Source organism: Dasypus novemcinctus, chromosome 10, assembly GCF_030445035.2.
Source record: "Dasypus novemcinctus isolate mDasNov1 chromosome 10, mDasNov1.1.hap2, whole genome shotgun sequence".
Classification (NCBI taxonomy): Eukaryota; Metazoa; Chordata; class Mammalia; order Cingulata; family Dasypodidae; genus Dasypus; species Dasypus novemcinctus.
Genome location: NC_080682.1, coordinates 75,804,587 through 75,821,665, shown reverse-complemented (window position 1 = coordinate 75,821,665; position 17,079 = coordinate 75,804,587). Strand labels below are relative to the sequence as shown.

The 17,079-nt window shown below is 42.5% G+C and overlaps 1 protein-coding gene across 2 annotated transcripts in view; it reads right to left on the bottom strand.

Annotated features, from left to right (window-relative positions):
• SERGEF (secretion regulating guanine nucleotide exchange factor) overlaps nucleotides 1-17,079 on the bottom strand; it is a 295,047-nt gene that overhangs the window by 93,548 nt on the left and 184,420 nt on the right. The window lies entirely within an intron of this gene.

Here is a 17,079-nt window from a genome sequence, read left to right as displayed (position 1 = left end):
AGAAATAAATAAATCTTTAAAATAAATAAATAAATAATGTACACACACACACACACACACACACCCTGTTGCTTCTGTTTCCCTAGAGAACCCTGATTAGTAAAAGAATGGAGGTGGCTGCAACTCAGTGCTGGCTGAAAGAGACAGTGAAAAGGTGAGATAGAGAATGTTTTTCATTATGAACCATTTTAGTATGTTTTTACTTTTTAACTATGCACGTATACTTATTTATTTTGTAATAAATAAAAATTAATCTAGTTAAAAAAAAGTGCATGCTCCAGAGTGAGATAACCTGGTTCAAATACTGATACTACCAATTATTAGCTGTACGATCTGAAGATGAGATGTCTAACTTTTCTGGGTTTCATTTGTCTTGGCTATAAAACTGGATACATGAAGACAACCTGAGATCACGTAAGTAAGAGCTTAGTCTAGCCCAGGACACAGTAAGTAATGAAGAGGAGATCATTAGGACAACCTGACAGATCATCTCAGCTCTGTTTCAGGAATGAAGATTGGATCCTCTCTGGCTCCACCCACCATGGACCAGGCAGTAAGCAAAGTGATGGCAGGGGCCATTTCCTATAATCCTCTTACCCAATTCCCTGTAACTGGCTTCATATTGAGTATACAGGAAGAATGTTTTCACTAATATATGTTTATGGCACTGACTTAAGAATAGAGGAGAGGGAAGCAGACTTGGCCCAGTGGTTAAGGCATTCGTCTACCACATGGGAGATCTGCAGTTCAAACCCTGGGCCTCCTTGACCCGTGTGCAGCTGGCCCACGTGCAGTGCTGATGCACGCAAGGAGTGCCGTGCCATGCTGGGGTGTCCCCCGTGAAGGGGAGCCCCACGTGCAAGGAGTGCACCCCGTAAGGAGAGCCACCCACCGTGAAAGAAAGTTCAGCCTGCCCAGGAATGGCGCTGCACACATGGAGAGCTGACACAACAAGATCACGCAACAAAAAGAAACACAGATTCCCGTGCTGCTGACAACAACAGAAGCGGACAAAGAACACGCAGCAAATAGACACAGAGAACAGACTACTGAAGCGGGGTGGGGTGGGGTGGGGAAGGGAAGAGAAATAAATAAAATAAATAAATCTTTAAAAAAAAAAAGAATAGAGTTGAAAAATAGATGACAAAGAGGGCCATGGCAAAATACTAGAGAGGGCACTGAAGTGAATCAAAAGAAAGAGAAACTGACATGCTGATTCTACTCAGTGCCAAGAGCTTTTCCACAAACCACACAATTCACTCCAATGACAAGCACATATAGTAGCTATTATTATCTCAATCTTAGAGACCAGAAATCCACAGCTCAGAGAAGGTGGCAAACTTGCCCATGGTCACACAGCTATTAAGTGGCAGAACTGGAATCCATGACTTTCTTACTCCAAAGCTTCATATTCCTTACACTATATTATACTGCTTAGGGCAAATCAGGCAGCCTTTCTGAGGTTACATATCCTCATCTGTACAATAGGGATTGTACTTTTCTTGAGAACTTCAGCCTTACTGTGAGAATGAAAGGAAATGGATGAGTTGAAGTGCCTTCGAAGCAGTGAGGACAAGAAAGGGGCTACTGTCACATGCACGTGGGCCACACTAGGGCTACACTGCACAGCTTCATGACCAAGTCAGGCTCCTGGTTTCCACAGTGAAGAGGGAGGATCTGGCCTTGGGCTGGGCCTGAAGTTGTGCCTAAGATGGGGTAGCATCTGGGCCAAGGAATCTGCTGGGGATTCTGAACCCCACTGCGTAGTGAGAACTATCAGACTTTAGATCATGATGTCAAAGCACTGAGGGCCAAGGGTCAGCGGCAGCTGTATTAGTCAGGGTACTCTAGGGAAGCAGAATCAACAGAGGCTACCTCTAAGTACTAGATTTTATAAAATTCTTCCATGTGAAAGAATTTACACAAATATAGATTCCGCAGGCAGGCTACAAACCAGGGGCTCTGATGAAGGTCTGATGAAGGTCCTTGAGTTCCCAGGAGATGTGGGCTATCCAAAGTCCAGCTGGAAAATTCTCTCTGAATACAGAAATCACTTCTCCATTTAAGGCATTCAACTGATTGGATAAAACGTCACTCACTGCTGACAGCAATCTGCCTGGTTGATTGTAGATGTAATCAACCATCTATGCAGTCAACTCACTGATGACCGAAGTCCATAAATGTCCTTGTATTACAATTAGCTCAGTGCTTGTTTGACCAAACAACTGGGCACAATTACCTGGCCAAGTCGACACATTAGCCCAACCATCACAGCATCTTTCTTGTCTCAAACTGAAAAGTATAAACTTACCAAATTAATGTCCGACAAAGCCATATGATCAAATCCACGCTGTTCTCCCGAGCTTCCTCTGCTGAACAGTCCCTAGCTTCTGAAAACACATCAGACCAAGGCCTTCCTCTGCTTTAAGCCCTTTCCTGCTCCCTGTGATCCTGGAGAATGAAGCCCCAACTCCTGAGCTCACATTTAAGGCCTCTGTGACTTGGTTACAGACACACCTGTAGTCCTGACTCCTCTGCTCCCTTCCCAATACTCTTTTCCCAGATATGTCATGCTTTCTCCATGCTTTGCTTCCTGTTGGTCCCAATCCCTGGAATGCTCTTCCTAATCCTCCTGCTCATCCTTTAAGACTCACCTCATGCATCACCTCCACTAGGAAGCTTTCCCTAACCTTACGGGTAGAGTTAGTTCCTCTGTGCTCCTTCAGCACTTAGCACATTCCTCAATTACAGAATTTGTCCCACTGTACTGTGTTGGTCTATTTGTCTGTCTGTCTTGCCCACTGGACTGTGAGCTTATTGAGGAAGAGAGTACTTAATGAAGTGCTGAGTACTTAGTAAATGCTCACTGCATTTTTATTGAGATGGGTAAAGGTGTGAATTTATGGATGAACAAAAACAGTGTCATCAAGTGTCATAGTTGGAAGACAACTTGAAGGTTATTTTATGCAATTTTCTTATTTTATCCATAAAGAAAGGAGGCCCAGAGAAGGGAAGAGGCCTGCCCAAGGTGACAGAATTTTCAGGTCTCCTGTACCAGTGCTCTTTCTACCACATGATGCAGACTTTTCATGAGTAAACAAATCCATGAATGGCCAAATGGGCAAATAAAATGTTGCTGAAGCCCTGCCCAAAGAGAGCACTTTGGAACGAATAGTCAAAGCTGTTTGGTACTTACGGGTTTTAGGTACACACAGGAGGAACAGGAGATTCCACAGATGCAAGAGGCAGCAGGGACAGCATCTTTAGTGCAAGTGGTCCTGAGGGGCAGCGAGGGGTAATACTGTGATCCTAGCAATTCACAGGGAGATGCCATGCTGCAAACAAGGCGCAGGAAGCTTGGCGATTCCCTATGAAGAACGGAGCAGGCTCACATGCCAAAGCTGCCCCAGGCTACACACTATCTCCTACTAGGTGTAATGCCCGGGGGACAAAGGGATAGGGGCTGATCTTCCACCAGATATCAGTCCTTCCACTGCAAGAGGCTGCCTCTAACGTACTTTCTCATATTTTTTGCCTTGAGTTCACCTTTAGTAAGATTTACCTGTGCAAAGCTCGAAGCCTCGTGAGTATTTGTAAACAAGCTATGTGGATTACTGACATTTGAAGATTTCACATTCATAGTTTCTGCTGCTGAGAGCAACCCTAAAAGGGCCAGTGCATTGTGCTATAAAACATGGTGGTTGGGAAATGGACTTGGCCCAGTGGTTAGGGCGTCCGTCTACCACATGGGAGGTCCGCGGTTCAAACCCCGGGCCTCCTTGACCTGTGTGGAGCTGGCCCATGCGCAGTGCTGATGCGCGCAAGGAGTGCCGAGCCATGCAGGGGTGTCCCCCATGTAGGGGAGCCCCACGCGCAAGGAGTGCGCCCCATAAGGACAGCCACGCAGCATGAAAGAAAATGCAGCCTGCCCAAGAATGATTATGCACATACAGAGAGCTGATACTGCAAGATGACGCAACAAAAAGAAATACAGATTCCCAGTGCTGCTGATAAGGATAGAAGCAATCACAGAGGAACACACAGCGAATGGACACAGAGAACAGACAACTGGGGGGGGGGAGAGGGAGAAGGGGGGAGAGGGAAAGGGAAGGGGGAAAGGGGAGAGAAATAAATAAAAAATCTTTTTAAAAAAACCCAAACATGGTGGTCAACATTGTGCCTAATAAGGCTAGCATGAGACAACGAGTGATTTAGTAAGTATGTGAGCTGCCTCGACAGCCTGGCACCCTCACCTGTGGTCTCATACAGAATGACTTCTGTGGAGTGTTACAAATATTGGTTCCTTAGGAACAGTGGAAAACACTTCTTTATTGGTAGCTAAAAAGGCACACTTTATGGTACGAGGCTATGCACTGAAAACACTTGGCTTAAGAGAAATGTGACTTGTATTCTACAGCCAAGAGCCATACAAACATCTCTGTAAATCTCCCCTGAATGTAAAAATGAAAGTTTCATCATGTTTCTGGTCTGATAGGAAGGAAAATATGGTGCCCCAACTGGTCAGGTGTGGTAGAGTCAAAGAACTCATCAGCTCTGGAGTTGAGCGAGGCAGCACCTGGGACAGCGCCAGGAACCCAGGGAACTAAAAGTGGCTGCTCTGCCTTAGCAGTCCCCCCAGCTTGGAAAGCAGCCCAGGAGATCACAACCACTTGAAAAAGCAACTAGAGAACCAGCCACCAGCACCTGTCTGAGCAGAATGAGCTGGACCTGAGCTCTAGTCCCAGTTCTGCTGCTGATCAGGTGTGTAGTCTTGGGTAAGTCACTGCCTCTCTTTATGCCTTAGGGCTGCTCTGGTAGCAATGGGACTGAGGAAGGCAGCCAAAAAAAGGGAATTCAATAAATAGTGTTACGACAATTGGGCAGCAATCTGAAAAAATAATGAAGTTGAATCTACACTTGACATTGTACACCAGGGTAAATTCCTAATGCATCAAAGATTTATATGTAAAAATGAAGCCATAAAAGTACTAGAATAAACTACGAGGAAAATCCTTTATAACCTGGAGTGGGGAGGCTTTACCTTATTCAAAATTCAGAAGCTATACAGGAAAAGACTGATAAATTTAATCGATAATAAAAGAAAAAAGTTGCATGGCAAAAGCAAAACCAAAAAAATAAATAAATAAAGACTAATCTCCCTAATATGTAAAGAGCTCCTAGAAATGGAAAGAACAAAAATCCAAGAGAAAAAAGGGCAAAGAATATTGTGGTGGGCAGAATAATGGTCTCCCAAAGTTGTTCATGTCCTAATCTCCAGAGCCTGTGAATATGTTGTTACATGGAAAAGAAGAATTAAAGTAGCAGATGAGGGAAACGGACTTTGGCCCAGTGGTTAGGGCGTCCATCTACCATATGGGAGGTCCGCGATTCAAACCCCGGGCCTCCTTGACCCGTGTGGAGCTGGCCCATGTGCAGCGCTGATGCGCACAAGGAGTGCCGTGCCACGCAAGGGTGTCCCCCTCGTGGGGGAGCCCCACGCGCAAGGAGTGCGCCTGTGAGGAAAGCCGCCCAGCGTGAAAAGAAAGAGCAGCCTGCCCAGGAATGGCGCCGCCCACACTTCCCGTGCCGCTGACGACAACAGAAGTGGACAAAGAAACAAGACGCAGCAAATAGACACCAAGAACAGACAACCAGGGGAGGGGGGGAAATTAAATAAATCTTTAAAAAAAATAAATAAATAAAGTAGCAGATGAAAATAACATCACCTTAAAATAGGAAGATTACAGAAGTGGACTTGGCCCAGTGGTTAGGGCACCCGTCTACCACATGGGAGGTCCACAGTTCAAACCCCAGGCCTCCTTGACCCGTGTGGAGCTGGCCCACGTGCAGTGCTGATGCGCGCAAGGAGTGCCCTGCCATGCAGCAGTGCCCCCCACATAGGGGAGCCCCACACGCAGGGAGTGCGCCCTGTAAGGAGAGCCGCCCAGCACAAAAGAAAGTGTGGCCTGCCCAGGAATGACGTTGCACACATGGAGAGCTGACACAACAAGATGACGCAACAAAAAGAAACAGATTTCCGTGCCGCTGACAAGAACAGAAGTGGACAAAAAGAAGAACACGCAGCAAATGGACACAGAGAACAGACAACTGGGGTGGGGTGAAAGGGGAGAGAAATAAATAAAACCAATCTTTAAAAAAAAAAAGGGAAGATCATATTGGATTATCTGGGTGGTCCCAATGTAATGAGAAGAGTCCTTAAATGTGGAAGAGGGAAGCAGAAGAGTCAGTGTCAGAGTGATTTAATGTGAGAAAGACTTAGTCATTGCTGGCTTTGAGTTTGGAAGAGGGCCACATGTCAAGGAATGTGGGCAGCCTCTACAAACTGGAAAAAGCTAAAAAAGAAAGAAAAAAGAAAAAGCACTTTCCCCTCAAGCCTCCAGAAAGGAAGGCAGCCCCGCTGACACCTTGATTTTAGCCCAGTGAGACCCATTTCAGACTGCTGACCTCAAACCCTAAGAAAATACTTTTGTGTTATTTTAAGTCACTTATTTTGTGATCATTTTTATAGTAGCAATGGGAAACTAATATAACTATTAAATAAAGAAAACACAAATGGCTCTTGAACGTATGAAAAGATGCTCAATCTTCACTCACAATAATTAAATCTACACAGAGATTAGAATGCCACAAAAATCTTAAAGGAGAAGAACAAAGTAGGGGGGACTTATAATATCAGATATCAAAATTTATTATAAAGTTATAGTAATCAAGAAGTGTGGTACTGGCATATGGATAGAAAAACAGACTATTCAAAAGAAGAAAGAGTCCAATAACAGACTTACAGACACACAGTCTCTTGATTTGCACAAACATGTCTCTACAATTCAAAGGCAAAAGGATGAACTTTTTAATAAATGGGTTCTGGATAATGCGTGAAAAATAAACTAGGAGATAGAATGTAAATTGAGAATGGGAGATGATGCTTAATGTATGTAGAATTCTTAAGATTTATTGTAAAACTGTGGAAATGAATAGAGTTGAATGTAACACATTTTAGTGAGTATAACTAACACTGTTGATTTATAAATGTGATTGTAGCTGAAAGGGGTTGTTTATGGATGTAAATGTCAATTGTAAAGAAGACAGAGAATAATCTAGGAAACGTATAACAGTGATTTTGGTGGTAAATGAAGATTGTGGTTAATAGTATAAATATAAGATACTATATTTATATATATAGTATAAATATAAATACCTTCTTTTACAAAGTGTTAAGAATATGGTGATACACAGAAAAATTACAACTATTGTAACTTATGGATGATAGTTAACAGTAATATTTTAATATTTTTGCAGCAATGGTAAGATATATCAATTCTAAGGGACAACAATAAGGTGGTATAAGGAGATAGGGGATTTTTCCTTTCGGAGTAAAGAAAACATTCTAAAATCAACTAAGGTGCTGACAGCACAACTCTGTGTTGAAAATGAGAGCCACTGAGTATACACTTTGAAGGTATTACACAAAGCACGGGACTGTTTAACACAGGGAATCCAGTGGTGGAAGATGACTGTGGTTAACAGAACAAATATGAGAATATTCTCTCATGAGCTATAACAACTATATAATACTAATACTGGGTGTTAATTTGGGTGGGTTGAAGAAAAATATACCAAATGTAAGATATGGGCTATAGTTAGTAGTAATATTTTGACAATGCTCCTTCATAGTTTGTGTAACAAATGTTTCACAACAATGCAAGGTGTTGGTAGTGGGGTGATATATGGGAGCCTTGTATGATGCTATGTATGTTTGTTTTATAAATTCAAAACTTTTACTATATCCTTATTGTTTATGTATTTTCATATATGAATGATATACTTCAATAAAATTTTATGAAAAAATAAATTGGAGATGGACTTTAGGCCTAAATGTGAAAGACAAAATAATAAAGCTTCAAGAAGAAAACATAGGAAAATATTTTTATGACATTAGAGTACACAACGATGCTTTAAGTAGGACACAAGTATATGAAACTCTTAAAGAAAAAATTGAAATTAGGATGATTAAAATTAAGACTTTTTAATTCATCAAAGATCCTATTAAAAGACCAAAAGAGCAAGCCACTGACTGTGAGGATATGTTCACAATATCTATATCCATCGAAGGACTTGAATTCATAATATATAGAGAATACCTATAAATCATTAAGAAAAAGACAGACAAAACCTACTTTAAAAAGACAAGCAAAATATTTAAATAGGCACTTGATAAAAAGCTATGCAAGTGGACTATAAGCATATGAAAATGTGCTTAATATCATTAGTTATCAGGGAAATGCAATTTAAAATCACAATGAGATAGCACACTACACACTCACTAGAGTGGCTCAAAATCAGTAAGATTGGAAATACTTGGTGCTGTAAGAATACGGGGCAAATGGAACTCTTATGTATTGCTGGTGGCAGTGTAAATTGGTACAACTACTTTCGAAAATTGTTTAGCAATATCTATTAATGCTAAACATTACCTAATAATCCCACACTTAGGAATGTACTCAAGAGAAATGAATGCATATGTCTACCTACAGGCATGTATGAGAATGTCCACATAGCTTTATTCATAATCCCCAAACTGGAAACAACCCAAATACCCATTCTCAGTGAAATGGGCTGCAGTACAATCATACAATGGAATATTACTAAGCAAAAAAGAAAAGAAAAGGGATGGAAAGGGGAGGGAAGGGGAGGGGAGGGGAGGGAAGGGAAGGAAAAAAAAAGAACTGCCGCTACACACACATCAATTACTCTTATACACATAATATATTGAATAAAAGAAGCCAGACACAAAAAAGGACACATTGTATGATACCATCTATATGATATTCAAGCATCAGCAAAACTCTTCTCTGGTGATGGAAGTCTGAATAGTGGATATCTCTGGGGGTGAGATAGTGACTGAGAAGAGGCATAAAGTAGCCTTCTGAGGTGCTGGAAAAGGTCTCTATCTTGCTTTGGATAGTGATTTCACATACATGTGAAAAAAATGTTAATATATGTAAAAATTCATCAAACTGAACCCTTAAGATTTGTGAACTGTACTATATGCATGTTGTACTTTAACAAATAAAACAAACAAAAACTAGCCTCCTGACTAGTTTTTGACCTATGTGATTAGCAAAAATTCTGAAGTTTCTTAATACATTCTATAAGGGAGGCTACAAGAAACAGGCACTCTTACATACTACTTCATAGAATATAACTCTTATGAAGGCCAATTTTGCAATATCTTAAAAAATTGCAAATGCATTCACTCTTTCATGTAGTAATTTCCCTTCTAGGAATTTACCCTAATATCACACTTTCCCACACATGAAGTAACATATATACAAGGTTATTCATATAGCATTGCCTATAAATAGAAAAAGACTAGAAATGATCTATACATCCACTGGAAGGGCACTGGTTAATTAAACTACGGTACATTGGAATATTGTGCAATTGTAAAGAAAAACTAGGCCCCAGCATGGGATATGACTCTCAGGGATGAGCCTCCCTGGCACTGAGGGATTACTACCAAGCTTCAGCTGGTGATACAATTAGAAAAAGACCTTGAATGAAAGGGGGAAATGGTAAAGACAAATGAGTTTATATGGCTAAGAGACTTCAAAATGAGTCAGGAGATCATCAGAGAGGTCGCGCTTATGCACATCTCAGCAGGATCTCAGAGACAGCCAAAGTAGATACAAACCCAGGTAGTGGTGCTCCTGAGGGCTATGGAGACACCCAGGTTCTATGGTCATGGCAGTTGGCTTTGGAGTTCAGTGCCTTGTCAGTGGGCCCTACTTTGGAATTTGTGCTCCTGAGTGTGATGGAGTTGGACTCAGATGTGACCTCTCTACACATGCCTCTTCTATCACTTTTACTGAACCTGTGGTTGGCACTGGGGTTGGTATATGCCTAGCTACTTGAATCTCTGGACTGTCCATGTGCCAGCTGGGCCCTGAGGCTCAGCAGAGTTTCAACTCCTACTCTCCAGTTCATTGGACTTACCCAGGTCAGCTAACAAGAGGTGAAGATGGTCAACCACCACACAAGGAACCAAGAGAATCTACAACTGCAAGCAGGAGAATCCCATCCATCAGCCATGTGGGATCTAAGCCGCCTCTCAATTTAGAGGTGGAGTGGGCATCGCCATCCCAGGGTCCTCAGGATGGAGGAATAAAATGTGGATTAGAGTGGGGGGGGGGAAAACCTATAAAAGTGTACAGCGCAAAATGTAAACCATAATGTAAACCATTTACCGTGGTTAGTAGTAATGCCTCAATATTTGTACAATTATAACAAATGTACCACCAACATGTTATTAATAGGGGAGAGTGGAAAAGGGGGAGGGCTTTGGTTATATGATAATCTCCTATATTTTCTGTATGACTTTCCTGTAACCTAAAGCAGCTTCTTTGAAGATAATTTGAAAAAAAATTAAATTAAATTAAATTAAACTAAAAAAAAAAAAACTAGGAAGGCTTTAATGCTGATATGGAAAGAGCTCCCAGATAAGTTGTTGAAAGAAAAAAATCAGACTCTCTAAGGTATGCTACCATTAATGTAAAAGAGGGGACAAAAATATACCTTAGAATTCACATAGATGTATAGAAAGAAACTAGAAGAGGAATTAACTCCATGTATGATGGATGAGTTTTTGGGAATTGGACAGATGGGGATAGATTGGGAGGACAGTTTTTCATTTTAAACACTTTTCTGCTTTTTAGGTTTTGAATCATGTATATGTATTAATTATTCAAATATTAAGTAAATTAATATTTTCAATAGAGGGAAAGGTCAATGGAAGGGGGAAGAAGAAATCTAAAAGGGGTGACTTTTCAAAGCACTCATCAGTTTCATGATTTTGCCTGGTTATTATGCAGAGTCACAGAACTGTTTAATCTGAAGCAGAAGAGATTTAAACTATATATACAGAAGAACTTGCCAACAGGGAGGGGAACTAAATATTGAAATGAAGAGAATAATCATATCTTATCTGCTGGCTTTCAAAATAGGCCATATTGTTGGCAGTCTGCAGGAAGGCAGTATCAGGTCAGAAGCCAGAGCCCTGGATTAAAAATCTGACGTGCAGATTCCTCCTAGCTGTATCATCTGGGTAGGACAAGTTGCTTAATCTAAACTTCAGCTTCCCTCATCTAGAAAATGGAGTAAACAATAGTGCTAATTCATCAATTTGCTATGAGGATTAAATGGAACAATAAAGGTAAAGCAGTTACACTCTGCTTATCACACTATGCATAGGAATATACAGGTTTGTACCTGTAGGAGGCATCACTCCTCAGGGGAACAGTTACCTCTTTCTATTAAGTTCTTACATGACTCTTTGCTGGGTTTCAGGCCAAGGTCAGATGCTCTGCCACACATATTACAAAGTTACAAGGTTCAACAACTGGAATCATCAGTGAAAAGAAAACAAAAGATCCCTGCATAAATTATAGCTCCAATTTGGTTAAAGAATTGGTTTGCTTGTAGGAGGAGGCACCGTACTTTCCTGCCAAATATACAATCCTTTAACAAAGTCTGTCTGGTGAGCATGAGTGCTCCACGAAAAGGCCACCAATAAAATCCTTTCCAAGGGTCTGTGTGGAGCCAGGAGAAAGGAAACGCAGTCAACTCTTTTTTCTCTACAGGAAGTGAAGGCTGAACAACTGCACATCAGGACAGAAGGCAAACAAATTGCCCATTCAAGCCAAACTAAGCTTTTCCTGGGGGAAGCAAAACAGCTGGAGTCAATTCAGCCAGACACAGAGGTGAGGGCTCCGAAGACAGGGCTGGGCCTGGGGAGCCTGCATCTGGGAGGCAGAGGTCTTCTAAGCAAGCGGTGGCCACATACCCTCAGCTCATCTCTACTGACCTCAGTCTATGCCTAGGAAAGGGAGCCAGCCAGCCCACTCTGTCAGATGTGGAGGGAGGTCCTGGATGGAAAGGACGAAAGGAAGGGGAACTAGTGAACCAGTCAAATGGGCAAGTACTTGCTGAGCACTTATTACATGATAGGCAGGGGCTTGACATACCTATGCCATTTGAAAAATCAACTTGGATGAGGAATCAGGCTCAGTGAGCCAAAGTGACTTGTATAAGGCACACAGCTAGAGTGACCAGGCCAGCCACAGCCTCAGCTCTCTCCTTCCTGATTGTCATCTGAGCTTCTCTGTGCCCAGTCCCAGCAGTTCTTCCCTTCTCTGAAGCAGAAGCTCACACTGCCATACCATCCTGTCTAGCCACTTGGCCCTTGCAGCAATTGTAGAAACTTCATTGGGAAACTAAGGGAAGGACCAAACCAAATTCCAGAAGAAGGGGCAAAAGAACCTGGAAATAAATGAAATAACAGACTAGAAATTCTACCCCTGTGGCTGCTGTGGACTTGCCTCAGGCTGGAACATGCAGGTGCTAGGGTCCCTGTCTGGGGAAGAAGATGGCAGAATTATGACCTGGAACAAATCTGACAGTGGACTGGCACAGTTGAAGGGATGTTGGGATTTCCAGATGCCCTAGATTGGCCCCAGGTTCCAGCTTACAAATTCATTCTGAAGCTCTTCTGAGATCCTGTCCTGGGTGGGGAAGACAATTGTCTTTCTAGCCTGAGATTCCCAGCCTGACCCTCAGGCGTTCTTAAATTGATACGACAATTTTTTCCTTCCTTGAGGTCTTAACATCTGTAATAATAGCAGCTAACATTTATTGAGACTTTACTTTTATGCCAGGCATTGTTCTTAGCACCTTACATGGCAACCCTATGAAGTCAATACTATTTTGATGTTCCAGATGAGGTGATGAAGGCACAGAAAATTAAGTCAAGTTTGCACAGTTTGTAAGTGGAGGAGCCAGGATCTGGATGCAGGCAGTCTGGCCCCATAGCCTGTGCTCTTCTTAACTACTATCTATACTGCCTCAGACCCCAGGATATGAGACGGTGGAAAGAGGAGACTTGGAAGGCAGGCAGATCTCTCTACCATTTAGTGCCATGTATCCCTAGTCAAACAATCTGTTCAACCTGAGTCTCACTTTTCTTCTCTATAAAAGAGGAACAACAAATGAACTCTGTGGGGTTGTGTCCATTACCTAAGACATTGCACGTCCTTTCACCCTTGTCCCCTTCCAGGTTGATTTGCCTGCCACACATTCATTAGACTTTAAGGCTGCTTCTACTCTTCCTTTTTTTTTTACTACTTTGCAGAAGGTTTTATTTTGTGTGTCATTCCCCCCCCCCCCCCCTTATTTGTAAATTGTCTTCTTTTTAAAGATACGTAGATCACAAAAAATGTTACATTAAAAAGTATAAGAGGTTCCCATATACCCAATCCTCCCACATCAGCAACCTCTTTCATCATTGTGGCATATTCAATGCATTTGGTGAATACATTTTGGAGCACTGCTATATTGCATGCATTATAGTTTATATTGTAGTTTACACTCTCTCCCTGTCCATTCAGTGGGTTATGGTAGGATATATAATGTCCAGTATCTGTCCCTGCAATATCATTGAGAACAACTCCAAGTCCTGAAAATGCCCCCACATCTCTTCTTCCCTTTTCCTGCCCTCAGCAACTACCGTAGCCACTGTCTCCACATCAATAATACAATTTCTTCCATTGCTATTCACAATAGTTCTATAGTAGAATACCAGTTAAGTACATTCTAATCCACATTTTATTTCTCCATCCTGGGGACCCTAGAATGTTGATGTCCACTCCACCACTAAATTGAGAGGAGGTTTAGATCTCACATGGCTGATGGCACTCACAAGTTGTAGGCACTCTTGATTCCCTGGTGTGGTGGTTGACCATCTTCACCTCCCTGGTAGCTGACCTGGGTAAGTGCAACAAACCAGAGAATAGGAGTTGCAACTCTGCTGAGCCTCAGGGCCCAGCTGGCACATGGACAGTCCAGAGATTCAAGTAGCCTAGGCATATACCAACCCCAGTGCCAACCGCAGGGTCAGTAAAAGTGATAGAAGAGACATGTATAGAGAGGTCACATCTGAGTCCAACTCCATGACACTCAGGAACACACATTCCAAAGTAGGGCCCACTGACAAGGCACTGAACTCCAAAGCCAACTGCCATGACCATAGAACCTGGGTGTCTCCATAGCCCTCAGGAGCACCACTACCTGGGTTTGTATCTACTTTGGCTGTCTCTGGGATTCTGATGAGACATGAGTAAGCATGACCCCCCTAATGACCTCCTGACTCATTTTAAAGTCTCTTAGCCATATAAACTCATTTGTCTTTACCATTTCCCCCTTTCATTCAAGGTCTTTTTCTAGTTGCATCACCAGCTGGTGTTTGGTAGTTATCCCTTGGCACCAGGGAGGCTCATTCCTGGGAGTCATGTCCCATGCTGGGGAGAAGTTAATGCAATTACCTGCTGAGTTTGGCTTAGAGAGTGGCCACATTTGAGCAACAAGGAGGCTCTCAGGAGGTAACTCTTAGGCACCCTGCAGCTCTAGGCCTAGATCAAATTTCAGGCACACAGACTTATAAGCATAGTCATCAGTATCAAGGGCTTATCATTGGACCATCCTTCTTCACTGGTCTTTGCTCTTGCATTTGGGGGATTGTTGCTGTTCCATTGGGGAATATGACAGAGCTCCCCTGGCTAGGAACTCAGCATTCTCCCAGTTGTCATTTGTTACTCTAACTACTATGAAAATACCCAATGAATATCCAAACATTTTTATATACCCTATACACGTGCCCTGGAGAACTCCCTCCCAACCATGTTTCCCCCATCAATAACACCCCACACCAGTGATCCTCCCCTGCCATAGTTGAACCCCTCTGTAGTCTAAAACTTCTTCAAAAATGAAGGCTAATATATTGCCAAATTCTATTAGTAGGAGAATTAAATAGTAAGATAGGTTTAAAGATTAGAAATAGAATACACACTAATTTAGAAAAACTGAAATTAAGCAAAAAATAAATTGGGGTATTAAAAAATGAAAAATATCATAAAACTTTGTTTTTCACATTTTGCCTTTCATCACTGTAATAGGTATTGCCCTGTATGTACAGTGGCAAGGCAATTTCTTTCATTCCGTTCTCAGTGTCTACATCTTTTTTTTTTCTTAATTTTGTCTTCAAAAAAGTTTTAGATCACAGTAATTCACATACACACTCCCATATTTCCAACATCAGACCCTTTTCCCCCTTCCCCAGCAATGATCTTTTTACCTGTTCATGTTATATTTGCTGCAACTGATGCACAGATATTGAAACATAGCTACCAAGCATGGGTCCATTTTGTTTACATTATGGTTTATAGTTTAGACTGTACACTTTTCTAAATTTTTAGTTATATCATGGTTTACATTATGGTTTACATTTTAGACCATAAACTTTCATAAATTTTTGGTGAAATTTAACATGTCCTATATCCACCATTGTACGATCTTGTGGGACACTTCCATTGTCCCCCAATTACCCCTGCTTCCATCTATTCTATTCCTCTTGATGACAACCAAGCTTTACTGCTGGAAGGACCAAATTCACAGATACTTGCAATAATGTTGAGGGCCTGACACACTAGATTGTCCTCCCCCTTTGGGAGCCACCAATTCTCTCAAGAGATCTTTATATTCCCTATCTTTATATTCTATATTTGTCTATTCTGTAAATATTTTATGCCTATCATGTTTGGGACACAGCACAAGGCACTGAGGGGCTGGAACTCAGGGAATCAGACCAAGAGCAGAAGAATTAGTCTAAAGGAGGCAATGGCAGCAGGGCTGGGGGAGGAGCAGCTGTGAGAAACATAGCTTAAGCTAGTAAGAACCCTTCCCTTCCTCCAGTTTGTCTCCCTCCTGCTGGCCTCCTGCCAGAGCTAACAGCAGGCTTCTTGTCACTTCCTGTTGCAAAGCTTGCACCCTGCAGGGCACCCACTGAGGGCCTTCAGTGGAGGGTGAGGGAAGTCTTTGGCTCCCAGTTCACAGGCAGGTTGACATGGCCAGAGTCCTGAGACTGTGGCTGCCTTTCTTGGCTCTGGACCTATTCATTTAGCAGACTGGGAGCCAGGCACTGGGGACAAAACGGAAAATAACAGGTCTACCCTCAAGAAGCTCACCAGCATGCCTGATCTCCCACTGCACCGCCTCTGAGGCCTCCTCCTCATTTGGGTAATGCTAGATACACCCTTCCAGAAAGTTATCATTTCTCTCTCTCAACAAAGAATACTGCACAAAAGCAGGTACACTAATAAGCCATTCTTAAACCACTCTCCCATCACCACTATCACCAAGGGAAAGGGGAAACAAAAGAAATTATTAATATATATATATAGTCTACTTCCTATGTGCCAGGTGCTTCCCATTCATGATCCCCATTATATAGATGAGGGGGGAAAGAACAGAAGCTCTCAGAGAGGGATGGAGTCAGTTTCAACCAAGGCAGTCTGCCTACAGAGTCTGGGCTCTTTCTATAGCCTCAGGCTGCCTCTGCCAGCTCGGCCTGCCCACCCACTAGCTCTGGCTCCTCCATTGTCTGGATTTGGAGCTGTTACATATTTAGATCCCCTGCAATCTCCTTGTTTGTGCTGGTACCAGAGGAAGCTAACCTCTTCCAGCCTTGTAGCAGCAGTAGCAGCAAGCAACATACTCGGCACTGCCTTTGAGTTTTTGATTAGCTTTTCTTAATTACTCCCAGGCTGGAGCAGTTCCGGTATAAAGTATCTGGTACTGTTGCAAAGGATGCAGGTTGACATTATGCTTTCCTGATCCTTCTCTAACTCTAGCATTTTTTACTCCCCACCTCATCTGCTGGCTGGCAGCTTCCCCCCTCTGCTGTCTTTGGTTCTGCCTCTTCTCTTCTGCACCTCAGGCTTGGACCTGAAAAGTAGTGCTTCAAACTGCTGCCACCTGGGGCAGCTGAGCCAGTCGAGGTCAATTCAGAAAAGAATGCTAGAGTTTCTACTGAGTGCAAGGGACTGCTCTGGGTGCTATAGATAGGCAGGAAACAAGATAAAAACACAGGGGCCTTGTCCTTCAGAAACCTGAAGTCAGAGGCTGGGAAAAAGAAGAGGACAGGAACAGAAATCACCAACACAAGGCAGCCAG